This window comes from Nomascus leucogenys, chromosome 10, assembly GCF_006542625.1.
Source record: "Nomascus leucogenys isolate Asia chromosome 10, Asia_NLE_v1, whole genome shotgun sequence".
Taxonomy (NCBI): Eukaryota; Metazoa; Chordata; class Mammalia; order Primates; family Hylobatidae; genus Nomascus; species Nomascus leucogenys.
Genome location: NC_044390.1, coordinates 26,959,694 through 26,975,520, shown reverse-complemented (window position 1 = coordinate 26,975,520; position 15,827 = coordinate 26,959,694). Strand labels below are relative to the sequence as shown.

At 37.3% G+C, this 15,827-nt stretch overlaps 1 long non-coding RNA gene across 1 annotated transcript in view; it reads right to left on the bottom strand.

Annotated features, from left to right (window-relative positions):
• Positions 1-1,039, bottom strand: part of LOC100601351 — a 31,058-nt gene extending 30,019 nt beyond the window's left edge. Inside the window, exon 1 of the long non-coding RNA XR_121278.3 lies at positions 473-1,039. This is a non-coding gene — a long non-coding RNA (uncharacterized LOC100601351). The remainder of the gene's footprint in view (positions 1-472) is intronic.
• Positions 1,040-15,827: the final 14,788 nt, after the last annotated feature.

Here is a 15,827-nt window from a genome sequence, read left to right as displayed (position 1 = left end):
GATTTGTCCCTGACCCAGGAGTCTCATGGTTCTGCCAGCATCCGTGGCAGACTAACCTGTTAGGTTGCAAATAGGGTAAAACCCAAGTTTTTGACATTTGAAATAGAGACAATAGAATGTGTTTAGAAGGAACAGAAACTTTAGAATCGGACCATTTCACATTCACATTTGATCTCTGCCTCTATGTGATCATAGATAAGTCTAAAAACTTTTCTATGTCCCAACTTTCTCATCTGCAAAATGGAGGATAATGCCTAACTTTTAATATTTATGAGACTATTAACAGAAAGCACAGGTAACATGCTGACATTTTGCCTGACACATACAAAAATATAATTAATGCCTATCTTTGTCTTTCCTTCTTTTTTTCTTCCCCAAATCTATGTTAGTAATTCTACTCAGGAATATCAATCAGCAGAAGATTAACTTGCAATTTATAAAAGCATTTATTTTGTATTAGTCTCTTTCTCACCTGACCTGACGGTCAGCCAAGATCTGCAGCTGCACTGCCTGGCAGGTGAGACTGTAGCCTGGTCATCTAATCTGTTATGAGCTTTCTAATCATTAATGAATCAAGTCCAGAAATGCTCCTTTATAGTATTAAGATCATTGGCAAAAGCGTCTGGAGAGAAACAATCAGGCAGCATCTTAGTGAAGCTACTCTGGCAACTCGAAGATAGGAAGGAAGAATGTATTTGCTCTTTTCGTTTTCTTTTTTCTATTTTTTCCCACCTCTGCCTCAGGGTTTTCTTATCTTAGGTCTCTGACCTTACTCCAAAATTTATCTGAGATAAATTTCTCAGCAAAACTGTCTGAAGCAATTTTCTCTTTCTCTTCTGTCTCATCATTTTCAGAAGACCTGGATATGGTTCAAATGATTCTTCCATCTGTTTCTTCTAATTCCATGACCTCAATCCTTTTCCTTAGAGTTATATCTCCCTTGAACACTCATTACTGCCTGGGAGCTGACTCAAGGTTGCTTCCCTCCCTCTGAGTTGGTGATGGTGCTGTGCCAGATTCTCCTGAGAGCAGGAAGGTTGTGTGAGTTCTGTTCTGATATTTTCCAGGCAACAATTTGTGACTCTATCTGCGTATTACTCCCGGAATTCCATGTGTTCACAGGCCAGTTTATGTCATTTGCCTTCTAGAACAAGGCTGGGGCATATTATGTTGAGAAAAAAGTGACAACAGAAAAAAAATTTATCAATAGGAAGATAGTCAATTATATAATATGCCCCTAATGCTAGATGTTTGTTGTTGTTTTCTCAGTCTATTGCTATTATAAAAAAAAGTATTGTAATGAATTACCATTTACATATATCATACTGTATACATGCATGTAAATTAGCAGAATAAATTCTCAGAAGTAGAGACTAATAAATCAACAGTGAAGGCATTTTTATTTTAATGGTCATTCTCAAGTTGCCTTCACAGGGTCTCACTATTTTATACCCAATAGCAACATACTAGAGAAGTTCCTTTTTTTTTTTTTTTTTTTTTCCACAAACTTGCCAACAGAGTTGTAAATTTTAGGTTGTCATGTATATTATAGGTTAAAAATTATATCTTGGTGTAGTTTTGGGTTTGTTATTCCTTTGTTCTGATCCCCAAATCAGATTTATTCTGAGAGACATTGACTATGCTTTCATATATTTAAGGGGCATCTGTTTTTTTTCTTTTAACCTATAAACATCAGGTTCATATTTGTCCATTTTTCTGTTGGGTGCCGGTTTTCTACTACTTAGTTTTAAGGAGCTTCCATATATTCTCTCTGTGATGTACATGATTTGAGAGTTTTGTAATTTGCTTTGGATTACAGTGTTTTTAATAATATAGAAGTTTTGTATGTCTTGTCTATATCTGTTGATGAAGTTGAATTTATAAAACTTTTAATGAATTCTGGATTTGAGGTCATAATTTGAAAGGCCTTCTCTCCTCCAACACTATAAAGATATGACCTTGTATTTTCTTCTAGTATTTATATGGTCTTGTTTTCTCTTTTAAACTTAATTACCACCTGTCCTATTGTGTGTAACAATGTGACACTCCTGTACTGAATAAATTTGGGATCTCAGTGAGAAAAGAGTAAATACATAGTGTAGAATAAAAATAATAAACATCTGAGTTCATGAATTTATTATTTTCAATTTTTTCTTTGGTAAAATAAGGCTTCAACATGTTATGAAAATGAAGGATAATTTCTTGTTGAATTTTTGGATAATTTGTGAGAAAGTACAAATATTTTTTGAAGAGTAGATTATATGACTAGTGTCCTTGGTTTCTTCAAGGTAGCCTTTTTTTTTTTTTTGTGAAAGGCATAATAGTCTAACTTTCAGACAAGAAAAGACTAGAAAATATTAACCACATCCAGGTATTTTCTCACTTTAGCACAGAAGAGAAAAATCGAGAACATGGGCTTTGCTACCAGGCACCTCTCCCTACTGGCTATGTTACTTTTGGGAAGTCATTTAACTTTCAGCCTATTTCTTTATAGGCAGACTATGGAAAATAATTTTTTCTTCATAAAGTGTAAAGGATTACATTAGATAAAGTGCTAAACAAAGTGGCTGGGATATGGTGAAATTCAATTAATAACTATTTTCAGTTATTGAAGTTGGATTTTATTTCACGTGATTTCATAATTTTTTGAAGATTGAAATATGATTAGGATTATAACCATTTATGTTAACCAGAAATAAAGGAAGCATTGAAGCATAAGCTAATATGAATTTTCAAATGTGTTGTCTCATCACACTGATTGAAAATAGCAACTCTGGTCTATGAGATGAGGCCTTGCAGACACTCATCTCCAAAGTATCCAGAAAATAACCTTGAAAGAACTCGCTGGCTGATGACTATAATTTGGCTAGTCCTACATCTTTCTAGTGGAATCTAGCGTGAAATATACAAATCAAGTGACACATTTTGAAAAAGGCCCTGCTGTGGCAGTATCCTGCATTTTAAATGTACATCAAGGTTTTCTGGAGACACCTTCAGATGGATGTTCGGTGTATAGTGTCACATTTTTAGACATGTCCCCAAGGTTTTATTATTCTGTCTCTTCATTCTTGCACTTCAGCAGCTAGAAATGGCTTTGCTGCTTCAAACTCCTGTGATACCTCTTTACTATAAATTTAGATTTTCAATGCCATTGTCATTTGGTGAAGAAATGTGCAAATAGCACGTTCTTTTTGAAGTGCATTTTGGCTGAATTATCTTAACAAATAGCTCTTAAAAGGCATGCGTAATAATCACATTCCTATTTTTGTTCATGCTACCTTGGCAAAACTACAGGAGACAATGAAAAGCAACGAATTGTTCTAATCTCTGAATAGTAATAAATATTTTGTTACTGTGGCTTCTAGAATTTGGCTTTATTCAAACTACTGTTGGAGAGCTAGATCTATAGAAATATAAGTGGTATTAATGAAGTAAATATACATTCACAAGTACACAAATAAGTAACACCTGTTCAGACAGTGGCCAATTGTTTTCTGTTGATAGAGCGTTTATTTTAGCAGTGGCATTGAAATGTCGGCTAGCAATAAAAATAACACTACTCACTATTCCTACATAGTTATAAGGAGGTGTGCCAGTTATTACTACTAATAAAGGTAGAATGCAGCATTCAGCTTTAACATTCATAAGCTGGGTGAATTTGAAGAAATTAACTGCTGTGAGCTTCAGTTCCTGCATGTTTAATGTGTGTAACAGTACCTACCTCAAAAGATGGTTGTGTGAAGATAAGAATGTGCATAAAAAGCTGTTAACCCATTGTCTAGTAGGCAAGCACACAAGTCCAATTTATTAGTATAAAGATAGAAAAAGAAACACGTGCTTATTTTGTTGGCACAGAGTCCTAATTTATAACTCTATATGTGTCTCTTCATAGGAATTTATTTTAGACATGAAGCTTACTGCCATACTTTTATATTAAAAAATTCAGTGGTTGATTTAATTAAAATCCCCTAAATAAAAACAGAAGATAAACTCATATTTACAACCAGATTTTTTTTCGAAAGTCTGTTTATATACCTATTTTTTCAGTGTTCCAAGACTTGCAAAGAGTAATTAAAGCTTTAGTTCTTTCTGTAAGTAAAAGATTCATATATGTTCATCTTGCAAATATATGTTGTATCTGGAATTTTTATCTAAAATAGGCTACCTACTTTTCAACACTGAAAATCTGTAGAATCAGGTAATGCTCCAACTTAATGTCCTCTGAGTTTATTTTGGGACTGCAACATCCAATAAGATAGCCACTTGCCACTGATGTTTATTTACACTTAAATATAAATGAAATTTGATCATATTTTTAATTTAAAATAATATTTTTCATTAAGTAAATACTATTAGCAATTTAGTGCCTCAGTTGCACTAGCCGTATTTCAAATCCTCAATAGTCACATGTGGCAAGTGGTTATTATATTGGACAACGCAGATTAGAACATTTCCATCATTGAAGAAAATTCTGTTGGCTAGTTTTACCTTACAGAATCTTAGAAGCTACTTCATTACTGATGGGGTAACAGGCACTGACCCTGTGTGGCTTAAGATATTTTTACAATCAGACCCCTCTCTAATTTTAAATTTAAGATTTTAGATGAATTCCCAACCTTCTTCTGCATTAATATTAACCTAATTAACATCTGACATTAATGCTGTTACCTTAATCCAGTGATTCTCAACCTCGGTTGCACAATAGAATCAGTGGAAAGATTTTAAAAAATCTAGATATCTAGGCCACATGCTATATGCTATATTAAAGACCAACTAGAATAGGATCTTTAAGGAATGGCAAGCAGTCATCAGTTTTTTTTTTTTTTTTTTTTTTTTTTGAGATGGAGTCTTGCTCTGTCGCCCAGGCTGGAGTGTAGTGGCGCGATCTCGGCTCACTGCAAGCTCCGCCTCCCGGGTTCACGCCATTCTCCTGCCTCAGCCTCTCCGAGTAGCTGGGACTACAGGCGCCCGCCACCATGCCCGGCTAATTTTTTGTATTTTTAGTAGAGACGGGGTTTCACCGTGGTCTCGATCTCCTGACCTCGTAATCCACCTGCCTCGGCCTCCCAAAGTGCTGGGATTACAAGCGTGAGCTACTGCGCCCGGCCAGTCATCAGTATTTTTTCTTTTTTTTTTTTTTGTCCTCTCAGTAATTCCAACATCTAGCAAGCTTGTGAACTCTGGATCCAGTCACAGATCTGGTTTTCCCATTTATCACTAATTTTTTCTCATCACTTTGTTATTTTATATTGGAAAGGCACATAGCTCTTACCACACATTGCATGATTTTTCTTTTAAGATGATACTTCCTATAAGTATTTCTCATGCAACATTATTTTCTAACATATTGCTTGATTTTTATTGTTACTTTTATTTTAAATCAGAAATTTTCTTTTCCAGGCACTTTCCTCATTCTCACTGCTTTTGCGCTTTTTTAGGTACTGGTGAACAAAAGTTAATATAATACATCAAAATCAGCAACAATAGAAACAAAAAGATAGAAAATGATGTGCAGTAAAATAAAATGACCTTTTACTACCCTTCTTCAAATGCTTGTAAAAAGATGAGAGTTAAGGTGCTTTTGCCCTAGAGCACAACTTTTATTAACATGCATAATAATTCCTCACTTAAAAGTGTATAAATGTGGGAGCTTTTGTATTGACATCCTTCCAACAAAAATGATAGTTTAGGAAAAATTTAAAACTACCTGATTATTTGAAGAAGGCTCATGGTCCAAAAAATAGCTTATATTAAGAATTTCAGGCAAATACTATTATAACATTTTCTTAAAATAACAAGTGAGGAAAATCTGTGGATGGTGATAACTGAGAAATACAATTTGTTAAATAATATTTTGAGGCTGGTGCGGTGGCTCACACCTGTAATCCCAGCCCTTTGGAAGGCCGAGGCGAGGGGTCATTTGAGCCCAGGAGTCTGAGACCAGCCTGGCCAACAAGGCAAAACCCCATGTCTACTAAAAATACAAAGATTAGCTGGGCATGGTGGTGTACACCTGTAATTCCAGCTATTCGGAGACTGAAGGTATGAGAATCACTTGAACGCTGGAGGTGGAGGTTGCAGTGAGCAAGATCATACCACTGCACTCCAGCCTGGGCAACAGAGCAAGACTCCATCTCAAACATTAAAAAGGAACATTTTAAGCCACTGTATCTACCAAAATTTTGTTTTGTTCATTTATTAAAATAAGTATGACAGAGACTGCTAGATGTTCCCCAATATCTACTCACCCTTTTTTGCAACTTTTAGTTGAACATACTGAGTTTTAAAGAGGGAATAGGAAGAAAATACATGCAAACTTAATATTTGATAGGACCAAATATAATGTATATAAAGAAAATGAATACCAAATCATTATGGAGATGGGTGAATATATTAGTTGGAATCCCGGTTTAGCCCAGTAGTAGACAGCAGAGATTATAGTGGCTTGATCAAAAGGAACTTTTGCCCTTTCATGTGAAAGCATAAGAGTTTGGTTGAGGCTAGCATCCTAAATCTGTAATGATCAAATATCTAGATTCCCTTTAATCTTTAATAACAGCATCCATCTAATGACACAATATGGGTTTTGCCAGTCAGAGGAAAAGAGAATAGAAACAGAAAATAGAGGACACATTTCTTTTCTTTATAGCCATGATTTGGAAATTGTACATGGTAGGCCCATTCACATTCATTGGCTAGAACTTCATCACACTCTCTTACCTAGTTTGAAGAGAAGTTGAGAATTGTTGTCTTAAGTTGAGCATCTCTCTGTGTATCCAAAAATCTTATTACTATGTAAGAGAGAAAATATGCCTTTGAGAAGGAAAATACTAGTTTCTACAATAAGACACTCAAATATCCAGGCACATACTCTTACATCTACTTTAAGTATGCTCTCCTCCTCCTCAAACCAGATGACTATTTACCATAACCAGCTAAAAATTCAAGATTTATGGAAAATATATGGTCTTCTTCAGTACTCAAACCACAGTTTTAGAAAAATTATTTGTGGCCAGCCTCAAAGTCTGGCTTTTTGTTAGAAGTAACTCATATAGAGCAAATTAGAAGACATCAAGTTGTACTGATATAGTGTGCATATTAGTTTCTGCCCAAAATCTCATGTTGAATTGTAATCTCCAGTGCTGGAGGGTGGGGCCTGGTGAAGTGTTTGGATCATGGGGGCGGATCCCTCATGGATTGGTGCTGTCTTCATGATAGTGAGTTCTACCAAGATCTGCTCATTTAGAAGTATGGCACCTCTCCCTTCAACACTCTTTCTTGTTTGCTCCTTCTTTACCATGTGAAGTGCCTGCTCCTGTTTCACCTTCTTCCATGACTGAAAGCTCCCTGAGGCTTCACCAGAAGCCAAGCAGATGCTAACATCATGCTTCCTGTAAAGCCTACAGAACTGTGAGCCAATTCAACTTCTTTTCTTTATAAATTACCCAGTCTCAGGTATTTCTTTACAGCAAAATTTCTTTCTAATCTATTTATCCTTTAGGCTTCTTCGGAAAATATTGTCCTGCTTGAGTTGTCATTTTATATTTCACATTAGAAAATGAAAGTTCAAAGGCGTGTCAGTGAGATGTCATTAAGGGTTGAATTATCAAATCATATTCACAAAATCTAGAGAACTAGGCCAATATTAGACTTGACTAAGAATTCAAAAGAAACAAAGGCGAAACATGGCAAAGTCTGGGACTAATGACACAGCTGTCTACATCTTGCCCTGCACATTAGTTAGCATCCATCCTGCCCCAGATTTAATTTGTGATACCTGTGTGGCATTGCTGACACAAAGAGAGCCGTTATGTTCATCAAACTCATTTTATACTCTGTTAATTATGCAGTGGACATGGCATTTTATAGCAAGCCATGCATCATAAATCTGTGAATCCCAGGTTTGTTTACCATTAACAACATAAATAATCAAGATAAATTATTTTAAAAGCATCCAGAGATAAGAACTGTCCATTATTTTTCCACTTTTGACTACTGTTATCATGTTTAATTAACGTGTTTAGAGAATTAATTAGGTCATTTTTCTCAAGTAAAGTTGGCTTACACTAGGAGAAAATATGATAGACCATATAACATAGAGCTTAGATGTAAGCTAGTTCTAAGGTTGGTTTAGAGTCTCTATTGTAACACCATGGACCCAAGCACTTTCTCTCCTTCCTCTCTACAATTTCAATGTGCTAGCTTTAATCCTTAGGTTTATTTTCTCATGGTCAATAGAAGCTTACTGCAGCTCCAGGTATCACATCCACTTTTTATGGAAAACGAAAGCCTTTCCCAGAGGTTTATCAGCAAACTTAATCTTGGGTCCCATTGACATAGGTTGTCACATGCTACTTGGAAAACATTAACTATCTGGCATTTTCTACCTCTGTAGTGTGGAAAGTAGAATCTACCAGGAAAGAATAATACGGCAGAGGATGGAGCAGCTATTGTTTAAGCAATGAAAAGTAGTCTCCGCACCTTATAAATTTTATTTCTAATGCAGATATAAAGAGCAAGACCATTGTCTTTTCTACAACTCTGCACAAGTTCTTCTTAGCCCAGACTAAGTCTCCTATACTGATGTTTGATAGAATTATATTGAGAAAATGCCATTGTCTGGAGAATATTGAGAGTTACACTTGAGAAATTATTCACTGAGTTAACTCAGGGTATCCCTAAATTAAATTAATCTTTCAGCTGAGCTGAAAAGTCAGTCCCAAAGATGATTTGGAGAAATTGTTGGGATAGTGCTGTTCTGTGGTTCCCATTAGTATTCACCATCACTATGAGAAGGTCTATAATTTAACAATCATGATGACACAGTGTATATAACCCTATTTACATGTGAAAAGTAAACAAAGTCTAGGTAGCATTATTTTCAATATTGAACAAATTAAACCAAAAATACTTTAAACTCACGAAGTTGTTATGCTTTAGAATAGTAACACATGAATTTTAACCTAAGCAGGACATTTAGAAAAATTATTCAGTTAGATTATCATTTTTAAAATAAAATTTTAACACTTTCTTTCCTTCTCATTACTGTTTATGGTACCTTAACAACTTGATTAAAACTCATCATAGTAACTTTTGCTCATATTAAAAGGAAAACTATCTAACTCTCCCTCATCTAAAGCTGAGGTTTTCAGCTGTACAGTAAAATTTTGGTTCAAGCTAAATATTTGCCGGTGATACACAGCTGAAAACCATTATGTCGTGTAATAGTAATCATTCAGCACATTCTTATTTTAATAAAAAGTACTACATTAATCAAATTATCAGCCAAAATAATTCTGCCTGACTTCCTTTAAGTAAATAATTGCTTGGCCTTGGGGTAATGCTTTTAGTTGATCCCTGAATCCTGCCCTCATTTGAGCATTTTCTACAGGGAAATAAAAGGAGAGAAAACTCTAGTTAATAGGCTATATATTGTGACTTACTTACCTTAATGTAGGTATGGTGGTAGAAATTCAGAAGCAAGTATAGTGGAGGGAAGGTTGTGCTATGCAAAAGGACTTTAAGTTCTGACTTTCTAAAACCTTTGGGAACACTGAAGAAAAGATAGTATTTATGATTCAGTGAGAAAGCAGGAGAAACCACTACTGGGCTCAGGAAAGACAAATGGAAAATCAGGAATGGAAACTATTGATAAGATAAATATTTGAGATATTGAGTCTGTGGAATACAGGATTGAAAGGTAGAAGAATTAAATGATGGACTAATTGTATATTATCTCTCCAGCTTCCTTTTATATATTCACTCTTTTGGTCTTCAAATATCGATAGCACTTTGATCCTACATGTCTGATTCTCCATAGCTCCTTTAAACCACTGTACGTACCCTTGAAGCTCACTGCACAAAGAGGAATTTCCTTCCTCTCCTCTTTACGCAGTAAGCTTCAATGTGAGAACCTCCAGCTGCTTAGTTCCGAACTGCTCTTACGTTGCAAATCTGATTATGTCGTACGTTTATTTAAATGACCTCAATAGATTTCCATTGATTTTATGATAAAAACAAAAATTCAGAAAGTTACCTGCAAGGCTCTGAACTATCTAGCTCTGTTCTATCTCCCCGACTTTATCACTCCCCATCTCTATCACCTGTTTCTCCTTTATTTTCTGTGCTCTTGCCTCGCTGGGTTCATTGTCTTCAATACCTACTTCGATGTCTTTGTACTTGTTCGTTCTTCTCTTCATTTTAGCCTATCTCACGTCTCCTTCAGACCTCTGCTCAAATTTCATCTCTCCTTTTCATAGCACTTACCAGAATTGTGATTACATATTTGTGACTTATTCATTTAATATTAGTTGGAACCAGTGCTGAATCTGTTTCTAAAAATCATAAAAGCCCAGGCATGTCTGGTAAACAATAAAGACAAGTCTAGTAAAAACATATTTGCAAGCAGTAGAGAGTATCTTTGGAGAAAACACATTTAGATAATAGATTCCCAGTGGAGTCTGGATGGCAACCGTTCTCCAAAGAGGCATATCTGAGTTACATGGAATGGAGCTACCCCCTGTGGTTGCATATTCTAATGCATCTTCCTCCAGAGATGTGTTCCAGTGGATTAGACACTATTCTAGGTGTGTTATTGTCTGCCAGTGATGGAAGGATGGTTTATGCCTCAGGTGTGGGAAGGGAAAATATCGTATCTGTTCCCTTCTCCAGTCTCAGCTTCCTATTACACTGAAGAAAATAGAAAACAATCAGGAAGTAACTTCTATCGCACCCATCACTATATATCTGTATTTATATTCCTATACTCTGCAGTCCCTGCTGTTCTTATGGATAAAATTCTTTGCTCCTATCTATGACTAACCCTCCTATTTGGTCACTTGATTTTATCCCTTTTTACTTAAGAACATTTCTCCATTAATTTCCCCGTCTTAATTTCAGTGTAATATTTCCCAGTATACTGGGTCAACCCCACAGACATAAAAACACATTGTAATATCAACCATATTAAAAGCAAAACAACTTTCTTGACCCAATATTTATCTCCATATGCTCTATAATTGTCTGCTCCCCTGTACAACAAAATTCTTCAAAAAGGTTGGCTATACTCTTGTCTTAAATTTCTCTCCTCCCATTTTCTCTTGAATCCTCTCCAAAGAGTCTTTCACCAGTGCTACTCCACTAAAACAGGTCTTATCAGTGTCACCAAAGGCTTTCAATAATGCTAAATCCATTCAATTAGCAGATCTCATCTTATTAAGACCATCACGCCTGTCATCCCAGCACTTTAGGAGGCTGAGGCAGGCAGATCACCTGAGGTCAGGAGTTGGAGAACAGCTTGACCAACATGGAGAAACCCTGTCTCTACTAAATATACAAAAAATTAGCCGGGCATGGTGGTGCATACCTGTAATCCCAACTACTCGGGAGGCTGAGGCAGGAGAATCGCTTGAACCTAGGAGGCAGAGGTTGTGGTGAGCCGAGATTGCCCCACTGCACTCCAGCCTGAGCAACAAGAACGAAACTCCGTCCCTACCCACCCTCCAAAAAAAAGACCATCATCAGCATTTGACACTTAATCCCTTCTTCTCAAAACATGTTTTTCACATAGCTTCCATAGCACTATTTAGGGTTTCATTCTCTCCACACTGACTAATCCTGCGTCAGTTATTGGTTTCTTCTCCTTACCCTAATCTCTCAGTGCTGCAGTTCCACAGAGCTTGGTTATTCCAGTTCTCCAGGTAGCCTACACTAGAGGGATCTCATCTAATCTCACAGCTTTAAACACTATCTAAAATACAACAAAGATTTCCAAATCTATACTCAGGAACAGTTATGTATTAACCTACTTTTTAACATCTCCACCTGTTTCTTTTTAGACAGTTCAAACTTAAACTACTGAAATTCTTATTTCTCCAAACTATTTCCACCACAGCAGCCCAGGAATTATAGAGATTGACTTATTGATTGATTGAGATGTAGTCTTGCTCTGTTGCCCAGGCTGGAGCACAGTGGCATGATCTTGACTCACTGCAACCTCTGCCTCCTGGGTTCCAGTGATTCTCCTGACTCAGCTTCCTGGGTAGCTGGGATTACAGGCACCTGCTACCACACCTGGCTAATTTTTGTATTTTTAGTAAAGACAGGGTTTCACAATGTTGGTCAGGGTGGTCTTGAAATCCTGACATCAGGTGATCCACCTGCCTCGGCCACCCAAAGTGCTGGGATTACAGGTGTGAGCCCCCATGCCTAGCCAAGATCCCTTTAAAATATGTGAGATTATGCCATTCCTCTTCTCAAAACTCTCCAAGTGCTTTCTTGTTTCACCTAGAGTAAAATTTAAAATACCTACAATGACTTACAGATGTTCATATCAATCATCTGTTCCCTTTTCCTTTTCTGGCTTTGTGTCCTATCACTGTTTTTGTTTTGTTCTGTTTTGTTTTTTGAGACGGAGTCTCGCTCTGTCACCCAGGCTGGAGGGCAGTAGCGCGATCTCCACTCACTGCAAGCTTCACCTCCCACGTTCACGCCATTCTCCTGCCTCAGCCTCCAGAGCAGCTGGGACCACAGGCGCCTGCCACCTCGCCCGGCTAATTTTTTGTATTTTTAGTAGAGACGGGGTTTCACCGTGTTAGCTGGGATGGCCTCGATCTCCTGACCTCGTGATCCGCCCCCCTTGGCCTCCCAAAGTGCTGGGATTACAGGCGTGAGCCACCGTGCCCGGCCCTATCACTGTGTTTGAACTGTTTTTTTCAATTCTGTCTTGTCTATTTTGTGGTCATTCATCACAAGGCCAAATTAACACTCAAAGTTGTTTATATCTTTCCTGTGATCCAGCTTTCACAGCGCATGAAAATCATATCACCAACCCTATAACCAACCCCAAGTCTGTACCCCCAACCACCTCCTTATCTGTCACACATCAAGCCAGTATTTCTTCTGCACTAAACCAACCCAGAGTCAGATACCAGACAACTAAAGACAGCTCTATGCCCAAAATCCCACTATAGCTATTCAAACTAGCGGGTCCTAAGCTTTTTACCCCACTCTGCCTTGCCTTTATCATGGAAATTCCAATAAAACTCTGGCCAGTGCCTTCCCCTTGTTCCTACTTCTGCCTCCTGAATAAAACTGGTGCTTCCCTTTGTGGCCCTGTCTGGCAAGTTATGCTCCCTTCTCTTCGGAACTGTAATTTTTTTTTTTTTTTTTTTAATATTAGCCTTTCTGTTTTGTCACTTGGTAACCTAGAAAAATTAAGATCCAAGCACAAATATCCCTGTTCCTCTCTTTCCTGTCCAGCCGCACTGGTTGATCTCTTTACTGTTTCTCAAATGACCCAAGCATGTTCTCTCAGAACATTTGCCTAGCTTTTTTCTTTGCCTGGAATTCTTTTCCTACAGTTACTTGCATGGTTCAAGCCTTTGTTTTCTTCAGGACTTGCTCAAATGCCATCTGATCAAGGTATTCACTGACTACCATTTTTATTTATTTATGTATTTAATATTTATTTATTAAACAGGTCTCGCTCTATTACCCAGGCTGGAGTGCAGTGGCACCATCATAGCTCACTGCAGCCTCAACTCCTGGGCTCAAGCAATCTTCCTGCCTCAGCTTCTTGACTAAATGGAACAATAAGCACATGCCACCACAGCTAGCCTTTTTTTTTGTTTTTTGTAGAGATGAGGTCTCACTGTGTGGCCCAGGCTGGTCTTGGACTCCTGGTCTCAAGCAATCCTCTCGCCTCCACCTCCTAAAGTGTTGGGGCTACAGGCATGTGTCACTGCATTGGCCAGTTTAATAATAGCACTTTCCCTTCACCTCCCCTCACCGTATGTTGACACTCTGGTCTCCTTAGTTTGCTTTGTTTTCCCATAGAATTTACCACCACCTGGGCTAGGTGGAGTGGCTCACATCTATAATCCCAGCACTTTGGGAGGCTGAGGCGGGTGGATTGCCTGAGGTTGGGAGTTCGAGACCAGCTGACCAGCATGGTGAAACCCCATCTCTAGTAAAAATACAAAAATAGCTGGGCGTGGTGGCAGGCACCTGTAATCCTAGCTACTCGGGAAGCTGAGGCAGGAGAATCCCTTTAACCTGGGAGGCAGAGGTTGCAGTGAGCCGAGATCACGCCATTGCACTCCAGCCTGGGTGACAGAGCGAGACTCTGTCTCAAAAAAAAAAAAAAAGAATTTACCACTACCTGAAATATTATCATATTATCTATTTGCGTTTCTAGAAAAACAACTAAGACGTAAGCTCTACAAGGATAAAATAATAATTCACAATATATCTCCAGGGCCTAGGATAGTATTTGAAATAAAATCAGCATCTAAGAAACATTGATCGAGTGAATGAATGAAGGAATGAATTAATTTGACCACTGCCAGGTTGGTCCAGGGGCAAGGCACAAGGTGATCAGAAATTAAAGGTTAATATTTGTTACTTCCTGCCATGTAACAATCCTGCCTTGCCCCTGCCCCATTGCCCATAGAGACACATGCTTCAATCTGATTTGGGAGGGATTTGAATATATCTAAATGCTAAAGAAAGAATCCCATTTACATATAAAAATATATTATTCCTATGATTCCCCTTATAAAGGAATAATTAATAGTAAAAAAGAATAATACAAAAGACAGTCACTCTGGGACTACCCTGCACTGCCTGATAGAGTGGCAAGAGTGTAGGACCCCATGGGACCCAGATGACATGGAGACAATACCAGTTAACAAGCTTTCTAATTGTGTACAGAAATATTATGTATGGTGAAAACAAAAGCCTGACTGAAGTTCTGAGACTACATGATCTATTAAGGGCTTCACTTTTCTCTCATCAAGAGTGCCTGCCTGTCTGTCATATGGAGACACGTAAACTATGCTGATCTTTTCTTTCAAATATTTATACATTGATTTATATATAGTCGTACTTATATTCTTTATAGATGTTAGCAAATTTTGTCAATGTTTCACTCAGATATAAAATTTAATATTTGATTATTTTCCTCCTTTCTCATGTAATAAATCTTTTCTGGTCTTGATAACTTACACTAGCCTCAAAAGATATATATTTTTATAGGTTATCTCTAACCACATATTTTACATATGAACACTGAGTGTTTCTATGGATGAATATGCAGATAGGCTTTTTGATGGTTGTGGTCTTCCACTGTTTCTCAGCTGGTCACTAAAACCTAAAACAAAGGCAAGTAAGTGCCACTATCCTCTTTGTTTATATGGTGTTTGCAGTCTACACTTGACCTTTAAAAAGATTAAATACTTACGTTTGCCAGGCATCACTTGCCACCACTTTATGGCAGGAAGCAAAACAAAACAAAACAAAAAACAGTATACATCTATGTTATTATTCAATTGATATAATTTTTGGCATTTTAAAATTACATTATTTAGAAATCTAAGTTGAAATTTAAACACAAAAAATTGATTATCTGAAAAGAGGAAACAGCAAATTGATGTAACAAGCAGTATCAGCCATTATGGAGCCATGGCTTAGCTATTCATTTCCTCAACTCTCTTGTATGTCTGTATGCCCCTACTTTTGTTTCCTAATTTAGAGGTTGGCTTGTTCTCTCTGTGAACATCTCCACTGTCTTTCCCTTTCAATGCATCTTTAATACAGCTCCTAGAAAAATCATTCTACATCACTGTAGTAAACATGCATGTCTCTGCTAAAAATTCTTTGATAATGCACCATTGTCAATCAAATAAAGCCCCATTTCCTAGCATGAAATTCAAAGCTTTCCTGACTTCACCCCACTGAGCTTTTATCTCTTGGTATATTATCCCTCTGTGTTACTCTTTCCTCAAACCAGGATATTCATTTTTCTCTCTCAATGACCTGAACTTTTT